We start from the raw sequence: 14,712 nt of genomic DNA, 5'->3' as shown, positions 1-14,712 counted from the left end.
TGCAGTCTTTGAGAAATAGTGGTGACATGCAATCCACCACCTCTGTGCTGTGCACACCATCTGTTTGCTGTTACTCAAGTGCTACAAAATACGGTATCCGGTCATTGCATCGACTACAAAGCATCGCCAGACCATACCATTGAAAAAAATGCATCGAAAAAAAACACCAATGGTAAAGGGTTAAGTTTTGTAAAAAAGTATTTTAATGGTTTAAAAAAGGGACTTGGGGGAAGCCCCCCATAAAAAGAAAATGCATTTGATGGTTTTTTTTAGATGATTTTTTTGTCAATGGTATGGTTGTCGATGGTTTGGCTGTCGATGCAATCACTAGGAACCCCAAATACTACTTCATATATGCTATTCAAATGACAAATTAAGTGTTATTATTGTGAATTGTTTAGGTGGTGCCTACTGCAACATATTGCATCCCCCAGCGACCAGTCTATTAATGGCCTGTCACTGTGAAAGGCTAAAAAAAAGGAAAGCTTTTCTATCCATGTTTGAAGGATGGAAGTGCAAGTGTAACAACAGTGGTTTATGCCGCTGATGTTTCACTTGAAAGAAAAAAATTCAGGTCATTTCAAAGCGCATCCAGTTTCTGAATTCCAGATGTGCATTGAAGTATGCAGAATTGACCCTTTAATTGCACAAATATACAAAGAGGTTTGAAAGAACATCTGAATGGCGCACATCTAGATGATCTTTGAGAATAGGGCGCAATCTCATCGCTTGTGCCAAACACGTTTTGTGAATCTGCCCCCATGTATTAATTGAACATTTGTTTATGTTACTGAGTGCTTACAAAGAGCACCTCAGTTTGGAGCTACCTGGAGCGAATTAAAACGGCTAAGAAGGATACAATTAATGCTTCTTGAAAACCTTTATATGGTTATTATACCCTAGAACTGTTTTGTTACATAACAAAATCGATACTTTTGTCTTCACATTTATTATAATTAGAAATACATGGCAATATTGGGTCACATACATATCCAATTACTTATCATATACATGTTTTTTTATAGGCAGTTGTCACACTTCCAAGGGTCTCCATCTGTAGAAGTTCTGAATATGAAAGATAAAAACGGCAAAATGATATTTTAGAGACCACTTCAAACTTTTACAACCGATGAAACCATAATCAAATCATTAGCAGCTGGCATAAAAAGGTCCCAAGCTCTAGGTTTTCCTGTGCTGCTGAGAAGGGATTCTGTTGGATTCTTATACATCTTCTCCACACACATCATTCAAGCTTCCTCTCTTCTGATAGCCTAATCTTCTCTGCATATTATGCTATATACATATTTTGGCATTTTAAGTGGCTTGGTAACTCCGCAGCCGTGGACTAGGAGAGTTACGTGTCCGTGGCCCACTCTGGAGCATTCAGTTTCCTGGTGAGGGCATAACAAGGGCTCAGGAATCCGGGCAATGTGGTCAAGCTGAGCAAAGAAGCGCAATACAACAATGGAGTGAGTTTACAAACAAATGGTTATGAAAGGGGCTTATAGTATGTATAGTTACTAAGGAAAGATCGATAATCGAGGCTTGCTCACAAACAATCATCCTAGGCGACCTTAACTTAGGTCTTGGTGACCCCAAAGATCCCGTAGCAATAGATCTGGAGAATGTTCTAACTGACCTCGGCCTCACTGTGTACATTCAAGAACCCACCCATATCAAAGGCAGGACCCTTGACTGGTTATCCGACTAACTGCAAATTTAAGGTTCTCGACAATACCCCTTGCTTATGGTCTGACCATAATATCCTAACTTTTAATATTGAAGCAACACTGCGAGCCCCAACACTGATAGCCCCAGCACTCACCACTAGGAGTAAAAAGGACATAATTAAGGAGAAACTCCTTCCTCTGTTACTCCCTACCCTCAATGCGGCCACCAACACCTGCTCTGATCCCACCTCCCTAGCAGACTCCTATAACCAAACTATCCTCACGGCCATAGACTCCATAGCACCCATCAAACTTAGGAAGGCCAAACCACGAGCACATCTTAATTCATGGTTCACCCCACAGTTAAGACTGCTCCGCAAAGCTAAACGCTGTGCTGAAAATCACTGGAAAAGCCACCCTTCTGATGAGCATAAAGATGGTTTCCTTCTTGCCTCACTCACCTACAAAGATGCTATCATCACTGCAAAAAAAAAAAAAGTCTCTTAACAATTGTATCCTGCAAGCTGATTCGAATACAAAGGAACTCTTCAGAATCCTAAAAGAGCTAGAAACTACAGTCTCCCCCCAGACACTTGCACGAAAGATAGTAAATGTTGTGCTAACATTCAAGCAGCCTTACTGAATAAAATATCCACACTACAATCTAAAATTAAAGACAAGCAGGACAGTCTGAAGCTCGACAACCGCTCACTCTCCCTTGCTAGGGCCCTCCCTCTAGACACTGCTAACACCAAACCATTTGCCTTCTCACTGCTCACCGTTAGCAAGGTAGAAAATATCATCCTGAGAATTAAACTATCCAACTGCCAAGGTGACCCTTGCCCAGCTCCCATCATTAAGGACTCTGCACACAATTTGGCCCCATTCATTACTGCCTTCATCAACTCCTCCTTTAAAACCGTAAGAATGCTTGGGTGATCCCACTGCTCAAAAAACCATCCCTAGACCCAAGCATACCTACTAACTTCCAACCTATCACCACGGTACCATTTTTGCTTAAGAATTTAGACCGCGCAGCATACCTTCAGATCCAAAATTACTTGGAATCTAACAATCTGCTAGGTCTACGACAATCCGGATTTCGTCCCAGACACGGGACGGAAACTGCTTTAATAGACCTAAAAACCCAAATTGAGGTATTGAAGGACAAGGGTAAACTAGCAATGCTACTACTCCTTGACCTCTCTGCTGCATTTGATCTGGTCAACCACCAGATCCTATGCAGGCACCTCCACTCTGCTGACAACTTCTCGTCCTCTGCTGCAGCCTGGATCAAATCCTTTTTGAGCAACAGATCCATGAGGGTCTTTGCCCCATGCGCAGCCGCGGACCCCTCCCCTATTCACTGCGGCGTACCTCAGGGATCTTGCGTGTCTCAGGGATCTTGCGTGTCACCTACACTTTATAACATTTTCACGAAACCACTCTTTGATGTGCTTGACTATCTGGGTGTCTCATACACCAACTATGCGGATGACACCCAGATACTCATTCCCATCACAGGTGATTATCTAGCTTACACCAAGGCCCTTAGTCTACCTGGTCATCCAAGCCTGGCTGGCCCAACACCAGTTATGCCTAAATGACGACAAGACAGAGCTCCTCATCCTGGGCACCTCACAAGGCCTGAGCAAACTAGAGCCGTCCTATCAGTCATTTACCATAGACGGTAATACCATACGAGTCTCAAAAGATACCAAAACGTTAGGTTTTTACCTTGACGCCACCCTATCCTTATCTCAACAAATAAATGCAGTCAGATCTGCCTCTGCATACAGTCGGCTGTCTCGCCACTCGACCTCCCAACCTCTAAGAACTGCCCAGACCCACTGTCTATCGATCCCTAGGTTTAAACTTCAAAAAGCGGGGGACACCAGCTTCCCTGTCCTAGCCTCTAAGCTATGGAACTCCCTCCCTGCTACAATCAGAGCTGAAGACTCATTCAACACATTCAAGGCCAAAACCAAATCTTGGCTTTTTGACCAGCACTAAAACATGCTCTGTGCCCTTGACTTACATACTCTGGCCCGCTGACCTCCGTTACTATTCTCTGTACACCCTAGGGGTATATCTACTGTTAAGCATAGCAGCATTGTAATTACTGTAATGTATGTAGATAGAAACACTGTTAGTATTCTGTCAATGTAATTTTTATGTCTGTATATATGCATTATTGTAACTTAAATTGCGCCCTGTTGCCTCCGGGCCTAATGGTTTGCGCGTTATAAATAAAACAAATACAAAAATACAAATACAAATTGCTCCAGATAAGAGTTTTTAAAAGTTGGTAATGTAAACTTCTGAGTCTGTGTCTGTCCAGGGCCACACTAAGCTTCAAATGAATGTTGAAAGAAGCCGACACTCCTGGCTACCCTAACCTACAACACAAACGTTCCAACGGGGGGCCAACAAAAGAGTGCTCAACCGATGTTAAATGTCCAGCCCTAATCTCATGCAACAAAATAGAAAAGGTCTCCCTGGGTATACTTTTCCAGTCTAGACTCTTCCTCGATCTTCCTGCTTTCACCAGACCTTGGGTTTCTGAGCAATCACGTTGGACCTCTCATTGACCTCAGATTTCTCAGCATTCATGTAAGGTTTCTTCCAGACCTTGGGCTTCTCAGCATTAATATGCACTTCTCCTCCACCCCCATTCAGGGTTGTTTTCAGACAGACAATATAATGTCTTCCTCCTGCTAAGGGTCTCTTCTCGAGGAAGGCTTTAGAGAGTCATTGACCTTAATGTGTCCTTCTGGTTTCTCCAGTTGGCTTGCAAACCCTTCTTAAGGGACCTCTTCATTCAGCTTCCTTTCATGTGAGCCAGTTCTCTGGGTCGCTATTCTCCAGAGCAGCTTAGGTAAAATTGTCAACATATGCACTACCTCACTCCAGATACCACTTTCCCCATGTTTCCAGGATCTGGTGAAAGCTCACTGGCTTTCTCTCAGTCTTCTGTTCCTCTCCCAGTTTCTGGACTAACCTGCCTTGTTTTTTTAATCCCCCTCAGGGGTTTTAAGGTCAGTCTCAGCCTGTGGAGTTGGCCGAGGCTGTTGCAAGTTTTGTTCATGGCTTTGGATTGGCTTAGGGATTGAGCTTCCTTCAATGGATTCTCAAAACCTCCTAATGGAGCCTCTCTGCAGTCCGAATTAGGTACTTCCCCTCACCTGTTCGGCCAGCGTCTTCATATGCAGCTCATAACATCCCTGCCATCTTGAAATCTGCTCTGAAGCTGCTCTTGGGACTCTGCGACACAGATACAGCAATCCTCCACTTCTGGTGTCTTTTCCTTCTGACCCCGGCATTCGCAGTTACTCTGCACTTGGGGACATCATGCTAATAGCATGTAGTTGTCAGGCTTCTAGGGTGTGGAGGTTGTACTAGATTTTGTTCCAGATATTGTCTGGCTGCCCAAGGGTCACCATTATTACCATGGTGCGTATTCACATTTCAGAATGATGGTATCTTGGCACTCCCTAGGATTGTCCCATTGGGGAAGGTAGTTGAAACAACTCTTGGGATATGTGTCTCTGGGGGAGTGGCAAACCCAAAGGATCCTAACCCTGTTGCTAGTGGCTCAGTCCCCTTACCAGACATGATTGTGTTACTCAACTCACCACAGTGCACATCGTTCGTTTCCTGTGTCATTGTGCACCCATACCAAGAAGAAAGTAGTAATGTTCGCTGCCATATACTAGCATAGTGAGTCAGTGATCAGCATTATAATGGATCCTTATAGATGACTGGTTTAAAAAGCAGTCTTAAGTCGTATGGATTTGATCCTTTCGGCCTGCATCAAAATTAGATGTGGACGGAGATGCTCGCCTATTTTCAGCATGGAACTAGTTTACGAGGGGGTTATGAGTGTCCGCAGACCATGCATGAAGTACAACCAGAATGACCCGCAAAATACAACCAGAGTACTATGCCTTTTAATTACGCTCCAGACCACTCTATATGGCCTCCCAAACGAGGCCAATAGTCCACCAGATCCTAGTTGAAGGCCTGTAATTATGATATAATCATACCAGAAGTAATTATTTCAAGTGAACAGCTGTTAGCCAGGTATAAAGGGGACTTGGTATGAATTCAAGATATCCACAGGCACACAGAAATGCCGTTTCTTACCCGGCAAGGGTGAATGATAGCTCGCCAGTGCTAGGAGTGAGTTCACACTTGCATCCCGATGATAGCCATTATATTTATTGGCACAAGGTTTAAATCAAGAAGTTTACATGATGGCAGCATACAAGAGGTTAGCGAAGACACTTTACATTCATCTGCCAGTAACAGTGTGTGATCAAATCATTTAGATTGTGAGCCCCTCTCCTTCGCTACAGGTTTGGCTCCGACATTGCAGCTTTTAGAAAACGCACATTACTCACTAAGTTCCATCCCCCACAGACACTTTCAAATTCATGCTCTCTTCTTAAAACTGTGCGCCGTTTTCTTTATCTCTAAAGAAAGCTGCACTAAATGTAAGAAAGACCCTTAAAACACGGACACTTTTTATAACGGGTTTTAATTGATTCCTTGTATGGCTGCAAAACAATTTGGTATACAAGCGCCATGTGTTTTTTGTCTCGGTAGGATTTTTCACAGATCCAGTATGGTTCACATATGAAGTCTTTTCTTGCTGCAAAAATGAATATTTCTAACTTCTGTGTCAAAAGTAGATAGCATGTCCCTATTGGTTGTTTGCATAGAAAGAACACTACTACTGAGCCAGTAAATTCCTTGAACAATAAACCACAATTAAGGAGATGGCAGCGTATGTATACTCCATGACAATACAATAATCATCCAACTGTTTACTATAAATCTTTTACATGCTGTATGACTGCCACTTTTAGACCGCTACTGTGGTAACTGCCACATTTTGTAAAACTATTAACATAGCATACACCCAGGTGGGACAATGCTGCAATACAGCCATTAAAAGCTCGCGCATACCTAATTGATGCATTAAGCACCACAGTCCCACGAGCAGTTGCATACCATTTTTGGCAACAATCTACCCACATAAAGCCTCATATCCACTACCCAGGGTATCACTATTTGTTGGTCATTTTGCAATTGCAGATCCCCATAAAAATCGTCAAACTGCAGTAACAAACCACTATATTCCTCAGTTTTGAATTCCAAAAGACTTGGGATAAGTAAGGAACCTCACAGCTTAAAGAGGACTGTAGTGGTTCTCTTCTTATAAATGGTATGGAGGGGTGTTGGGTCCCCAGTATTCCTCCAAGCAATTCATTGCTTTGCTCAAGGTTTGCCCAAGGCACTCACTGTTCCCGGCCATCCATGCATCAGTGGGTCTCCCTGCTAGTTGATTCATTGCCCTTCTGGCCGTCTATGAACCAACCGCCATCTTGACACTACCCACCATGCAGCATTGGCTTTCTTCAGTTAACTTTCTCCTCTGCCTGCAGCTTTCTTTGCAGCGGCAGCACTGCTTATTGGATTTGCTTCCCACAGTCATCGCATCCCTGCACCAGTGGCTCTCTGCTCACCCAGCCACTCTTCCCTCTGTACTCAATGTGCTAGCACTTCACCTCTTTGAAAAAGCTCATTTTCCAACAGCTCTCCATGCACGAGTAGCCTTTGCTGTCAATGCTAGCCACCAACTTGTCAGTAGTACACCTGAAAGCCCTCAATGTGGCAGAGGCTATATTATCTTCACTCGCTCTACTGCATAGAACAGTCCCAGCAACAATTGGCTCCTCAGTCCAATAACAAGTCAGTGGAGGTAAGCTGCCTCAAGACGAATTTCTACTGGGACCCATCTGTGGGTTCAATGACCATTACTGCATTTTTCAGCCACCATCTGCCGACACACACTGCAAGGTCACACCTACAACCTAGCATGGTAAGCGAGGACAGCATACACACGCCTCTTTGTAAGGCCAATAACACCTAACAAACAAAGAAGCAATTTGGGGTCTACATTTTCAAAAGGCATCAGCAGGATCCAGTTGAAGAGTCCACTGTACATTTACGAGATCCAGTAGATTATTTCTCAAAAGCAAAGTAGAAGTTCCACAGCTACCTTAATTTCAACCCCAATGGCATTTGCATGCAAAACTAAAATGATTCCAAAACAAAATTAGTATGTGGGTGTCTGTTTCAAAGACCAGAAAAACAATGATTTAATGAGGCGTGTTCCGACAGCAAGACGTTCATCAATCCCTTATAACATATCGCACAAAAGAGACCAGTGCTTGAAAAATGGTATTGCCGTTTATGGGACGGCCTGAAACCATGCTGCTGCCACCACTTAACATACCTCCTGCAGAAGAATGCTTTCACTCAGAATGGGTTTAGCAGCCACAGTCCATAGGAGACAGAATGGGCCAAAGACTGGGTGCTTTGAAACAACTAAAAAAAGCATAGTTCGTTTTTTATCCGATTAATCTGCAAAGTAAGGAGTATGAAGCAGAGCAGCATGGCCATACAAAAGCCATACAACGTTTACTTTTGTTTCATTAAAAAAACGAGGATTTAAAAAAACGAAAAAACCAAACAGAACGTGAGCCATCTTGAAAGACTATTATTGAGAGCAAGATGCCGGTCAAGTAGCAGGCCGGGTCCTGTGCTTAGTCACTTCTTCGCTGCTGCACCCCCTTCGTCCTGGGGACATTCGGAACCTCACTGACCACAAATAGCTATGTAAGGCTGGCCCTGTCAAGTGAGGAAATTGAAGAAAAAGCAGGGAGGAGACTATAGTGGTGGTTTTAGGAAGTGCAAATCTATCTCCTTACTTGTGCAAATGAAGCGCCGCCTACTGAAGCCTGATAAAGCCTACATCACGCTTTGACTAAACATCTGCCCCAGGGCCGAATTGGGAGCCGGGACCAGAATAATCGAGTAGACGCAGACTTGGCTCTAGACTCCTGGCTTATGCTGGATACCCTCTGAATGCAAAACATTCTAGGGGAGCACATGCAATTCATTACAGGTTGCAAAGGAAAGCAATGGTCTGCAGACCTCCAAAGAAGGAAAAGAAACTGGCCATAGCGCCAGGGTCTGGGAAAAATAGGGTGGCGTTCAAGGCCATGATGCCAAGATACTGCTTCTATAAACACCTTCCTATAAATACCTTCAAGTGGTTAGTTAACCCACTGCATGTAGGACCGATCTGCAACTTTTAGTGTGATAAGGCCAACATGTCCTTCATTATCCACCTTAGGCCCAGTTCTCCCTTTTCCAATTTTAGAAATGCATTAGTTAACATTAGTGGTTCAGGAGGAACGAGCAGTTAAGGAGGAGCATGCCAGGGGTAAAGGCATGGGTTGTGAATAACCAGGCTTTACAGGATATTTCAATGGGCTGGTCCTTGTGTGCATGAAAGTACAAACACCAGTCCACTTCAAGACAAAGTGGGAGAGGGCAGAGGGCAGTTCATGAACTGCCTGATAAATGGCCAAATCCTCTCCCTGAGCTCAGATACCGAGCCTTCATTTCAGACAATGGACTTCAGGCCAACATTAGGTGACTTAATCCTATCCTTTGGACATGAAAGCGGGGGGGGGGGGCGTGGGGGGGGTGACCAGGAGGAGGGGGCTAGGCAAACAAGAATCGCCCAGGTAGCCCTAACAATAGGGAGCAAGGTAATGGGTCAAGCTCTCCTGTACAACATCAATAGGATTTCCCCTTCACCCGACCCCTTTGCTGTTAGGAGCCCCCAAGAATACATCAACCACTTTGACAGGGGGCAACCCGAGATAGAGCTTCCCAAGAGCCTGTCAGATGGCAGAAAAAGCACCTTCAACAATTTCAATCGCCCGCCACAGTTCCCTTCATTACTTTAAATGGAACCAGCAGTGAAGCAGTCTTGACAACGGAGGCAAAGTACATCAAACGCCAGAAACGGGTAAGAAAAACACATCCCAAACTCTACCTTCAGTCACAAACCGCACCGCCTCCTGACTGAGAACAGCGCAGTAGAAAACCTCCTCGATATAGAGTAACAGGGCATACATATACAAAACACTGATTTAGCCCCAAAAAATTGCCTTGAAAACACCAAACTAGGTACGTAGGCTCCAGGGATAAGAAATGTTCTATATTAACCCACTTTGCCTTCAAAGAAGGCAGCAAACCATGGAGGGGCAAACAGGCTGCCCCCTCTCTCCAATTAAAACACCCAACGCATATGGCCTGAATTCAAAATGGCTACCAGCTTTTGTTTTTAAAGCTGCCACACTACAAGTTCATAAATACGAAATCTCAGCTCTATCAGAGCACATCAGATCTGACCACGCCATCCAATCAGGAAGTAGACACCTGGGTCATGCTTTTTAATGGAGGCTCCGTTTCCACATTCTGGGAGAATGAATGCTGGAGTGTGGATGTGCCTTGCAGAACCGTGAGAGCATTGCCAGGTGAAAAACTAGGAGAACTGAGAAGACTCAGAAGGGTCAGAGGACAGAGACTGCTGGAACCAGGGCACCATAACCCCTATATGGTGCGAAGGCCACCCCCCCTTGCAGGATCAGAGAACAAAGAAAGAGCCATACCATAGAAAAGGGCCAGCCCCAGTGAGAGAGAGCCAGGCTCAGGGAGACAACTGGAGAATGAGAGTGAAACAGACCCAAGGAGAGAACCATACCTTTGTGTGTCGGGGGTTCAGGGGGGAGGGGGTTCATAAACAGAAAGGAGATGGCTGAATGCCTTGCTGGTGGTAATAACTTCAGCTTGACAACACTGAAAATGGGGAAAAAATACTTGCTGGTAACATACTGAAATGCCTGCTTTTAAATTATGTCCCAAGGTAAGGAGCAGTAAAACATAACTGGTAGGTGTGGTGAAAGGAGCCTAGGAAGATGTCCTGCAGCCCGCAGGATGACAATTTCTGGGTGAAAAAGAAATCAAGCAGTCCACTGGTTCTATATCCGTGAGACTTAAATAAAGCAAGCTGGGACCTATATCCCTGTAACTGTACCTTAGAGTAGGAAATCGTGAAAAGGAAAAAAGGTCCTTTAGACTAATACCTAGTTTTAGTTCTCCATCTTGACATCTTCAGTATAGCATTCCACTTGGGAAGACTCCAAGGGTGATGTGGCTGCTACCCCCTCCCTTAACCAAAAGACGTTGGTGCCAAAAAACAGAATGGTAATTGCTCAGAGGTTTAAATATTTGTCCAGGGCTGACAAGGAAACCCTGGAGAAATAATAAAATGCTCACCTTTATTAGTCCTATTTTGTTCATTATTTGTTTAGCCCAAGCCAGATAGACCATCCGGCTTTCTTTGTCTTCTACACAGTCCCATACCCTAACAGAGGTTCACCTAACCCAAACGGTTGTCTAATAAAGGTGTTGGGCTCTATGTTCTGTGTTCGACTTGTCTCACATTATGACAACTGCTGGGCCTGAGGTTTCCTTCAAACAGCTCTCTAGATTGTGACAGTGTCAGTACACCAACCTTGTCAAAGAAGGTGTGTGGCCTCTTCCCACTCAATGTGGAAAGCTAACAGGGAGCCATCATCCCAGTCTCAAATAATCCTTACTTGTGCCAAACATGTCTATGCAGAACACATATTTCTCATGCCATGCCTCGAACAAGTACTTGCCAGTCTCCTCTTATATTTCGCAGGACCTTTATGCGAGCCAACGAGGACCCGAAAACATCAAGGAAGTAGTAGCAAGAGACAGACACCCAAAGGTGAATCTGGTACGCAACTGAGCTGCTGCCAACAAACCCAACAGAGATTGAAAGAAAAGGTGACAGAGAGGGAGAGAAAGGGAGTCAGAGAGAGACCGTGCTTTCCCATATGGCGATACTGGTACAGGCTGCGCTGAGCTCCCAATCCACCGGGGTGAGCTCGCGTATTTCAACACATATGTGACAGAAGGCTATTTCATTTACAAAATTATTCCTAACACTAGGTCCCTAATAAAAAACATTTTCGCCCTATGTGTAAACAATCTAGTGCCCATGGGTGCTTGGCCCTAGTGGGTGCTGATGTGCCGACTGCAAGGGGATGTTGAGATCCTGACCCTATCCTCTCTAAACCACTTTCCTGTTGGCTAAAAATGAGTGCACACAGTTGGGGGTCGATATCTGTATTTTAATGTTTTCGCCTCCCAGCCGTGTGGCTTATCAAAACTAAAAACAAAAACATAAGGTTTTATAAGAAGAGGCTTCTATGTCATTCTAGTCACATAGAACTCTATTAAAAAGCTCTTTCACTCTGTACAGTACTAAGACCGTGGAAAGCAAAGAGAGTTGTGATCATTTAGATTTCTTTTTGCAAGCCCTTTACTTAATATGTAGGGGTATTGGAGTCTGGGTTATCAACCAGATACTGCTTTAACAACAGTCAACCGGTTTCAGCGGGATTCGCAAGTGGCCGCTTTCTTCAGGACGAATATTAGTAAATTAAATATTCTCTTTGATATTCTTCAATGCTAGGAAGAATGTTGAGGATGTCTTCAGGTCTCGGACCAGCTTAGTTGGGTCAATCCCTGAGTCCTACAGGACAAACAACAAAAAGAGACAGGTGGACTATCATCAGTCTCCGAGTACTTCTAAAACCTACTAGACAGATATTCAAGTCATCACTCAATAGTGAGGCACATCTTACCTCTTGTTCCAACACTTGTAGTTATATCTGTTTTCTATTGGAACACAGCTAGAAGTGTCCTGATTCTTCCTGTCAGGTATCCTGTGTCTCTCCAGCATTAATTCCTAAAATGGAGAACTGGAAGTTTCAGGGAATGCTATGTGTTTCAAAAGTGCACTTTGCACTATATCTCCCAGCCCCTCTGGGCTCATCTCTATTCTGTACAGGTTGATTTTCAACGCCTGTGCCTCTATGTATAACCACATCCAATTGATTCACTGTGCGGTTCTGATCATTGCTACATGTGTAATCTCACAAATAGGGAATTACACCCCAGTTAATTCCTAAACAATCCCTCAGTGTAACCTCAATCTCACTTTCCATTCCCTTTTTAATCATTACTCATACGGTGGACCCACCCGAATGAATAACAAGGTTTTTTTGGGGGGGGCTGGTAATTGCCGCCGCTTACCTTCTTTGCTTTTTCATGCTGCCGCTTTCGTCCGTGTTTGTATTGCGCGCCATTTTGTGCTTCTATTTGTCAATTGTAGTCGCGAGTTGATCACATGATCGTTCGCGAACTACAAAAGAAGCTCAAAGTGACTAGGGAGATTTAGTAGTCTCTCGTCCGTTCTTAGGTACCGCTACGTTAGTTTGGAAGCGGCATCGCGGTCATGTGAGCGCAAACACCAATCGCTCGCAAGTTGTAACACAACAACCTCCGGGGCAGTCGGGAACTGTAGTTCTCTTCCCCTTGGCCACGTCTAATATCCATAATGTTAATTATTTGGAAAGCCAACTTGGTCAAATGGTGGCGTGCATTCCGGTCACCGAGGGAAAATAGGGAATAAAGTTATTCTGTGGTCTGGGTCAACAGGGCTATTATCCTGGATCGTGTAAGGGGATGTGTTATAACTTCTGCGATGTTGTGGGAGAAACTGTGCGGTCACGTGAATGCGAAATGTAGTGTACCGATTTTGTTTACATTTTAAATTAACAGGGCCATAGACATAGATCATATGTCATCATGTGTGCGGATGTACCAAATAGCACATATAATGTTATTTTTGATGCAACTCGCCCTGGTCATGCATGGCATAAAGGTTCAATCATGATAGTGGTTGGCACAGAATCCTTGCCCTTGCGAATCACTCAATATTTTCTGAGGCAGTAACTTATGAATAGTAAAATCCTAAATGGAAGTACTTGTCCGCCCTCACATTTTGGATGTTCATACTGATTCTGATTTTATCATAGGACTGCCAAAGCTTGCCAGCAAATTACTTCATTAAGGCCTGTGACATGGCTCCGGGTCCTATAGATCCATTGTTGTTCTCTTCTCAAAAGAAGAGCTGCTAAATTCCCACCTCTCGTAGGTATTCTGACCTTTTCTAGTATGGTCCAACTCAGGTCATTCTCAGTGTGATTCATTTCAAATGTAATTTTCAACCAATGGGGCAGTCCTCTTGTTGTTTCTTATGTTGGATCTATGTTCCCCGATACGTATCTTGACTGCTCTTGTCGTCATTCCAATGTAAGTTTTCTTGCATGGACATTGAATCAAGTATACCACATTGTTGGTGTTACAATTCGTAAATTGCCTCTGCTCCCAGGGGTATTTCCAGCCTATGTCTACAGTCGTTGTACGTTGAGTAAATCTACATACAGTACAATTTCCACATGGAGTGTGGCCCACAGGTTTAGGTGTGTTCCACAGTGTTGTTGTGTCAGTAACAGTAGTTGTTTCTTTGTAAGTGTGCACTAGTGAGTCCCTAAGATTTTTCTCCTTCTTATCGCAAATAGCGGCTTGGTAAGTTTATGTTCATCAATATTTAGTAGGTGCCATGCTTTTTTCAGATCTCTTTTTTAAGCGGTTAATAACTGGAGAGGAACTAAATACTGCTGTGATAGTTATCGTCTCTCTTTCTTCTGCCACGTTGGTTGAGGGTTATTTCCCTTGGTATATTTCTCGCCCTCTTTTTGGCTTGTCTTATTATTTTATGTGGATAATTTCTCTCCTTAAGATTCCTTGAGAGTCTTTCCGCTTGTTGATCGTATTCAGTTCATGAAGTGCAGTTCCTCCGAAACCGGAGAAACTGATCAAAGGGTACATTTTCTTTTAATGACCTCCGGTGGAAGCTGGTATAATCCAATAGTGAATTTCTATCCGTAGGTTTCTGGAACACAGTGGTCTCGAAAGTCTGGCCTCTCCTTGTGATTTTCAGATCAAGGAACGTGGCCTCCGTTTTACTGGCCTCATGTGTAAATTTGAGAAAAGGGTTTAAACCGTTAATCCACTCTATAAATCGTGTAAGAGTTCCGACGTCTCCATTGAACAGTAAAAAAATATCGTCAATGTAGCGTCGCCAACTCACTGTTACTGACAAACGGGTTGGTTGCAAGGTATATATGTTTTTCTTCGAAGTCTGCAACATATAAGTTCGCTAAAGTCGGTGCAA

At 43.9% G+C, this 14,712-nt stretch overlaps 1 protein-coding gene across 1 annotated transcript in view; it reads right to left on the bottom strand.

Annotated features, from left to right (window-relative positions):
* Positions 1-14,712, bottom strand: part of LOC138566488 (protein shisa-5-like) — a 538,445-nt gene that overhangs the window by 212,311 nt on the left and 311,422 nt on the right. The window lies entirely within an intron of this gene.

Source organism: Ambystoma mexicanum, chromosome 2p (genome assembly GCF_040938575.1).
Source record: "Ambystoma mexicanum isolate Mex_15411 chromosome 2p, UKY_AmexF1_1, whole genome shotgun sequence".
NCBI classification, from domain to species: Eukaryota; Metazoa; Chordata; class Amphibia; order Caudata; family Ambystomatidae; genus Ambystoma; species Ambystoma mexicanum.
This window is presented reverse-complemented; position numbering and strand designations above follow the sequence as displayed.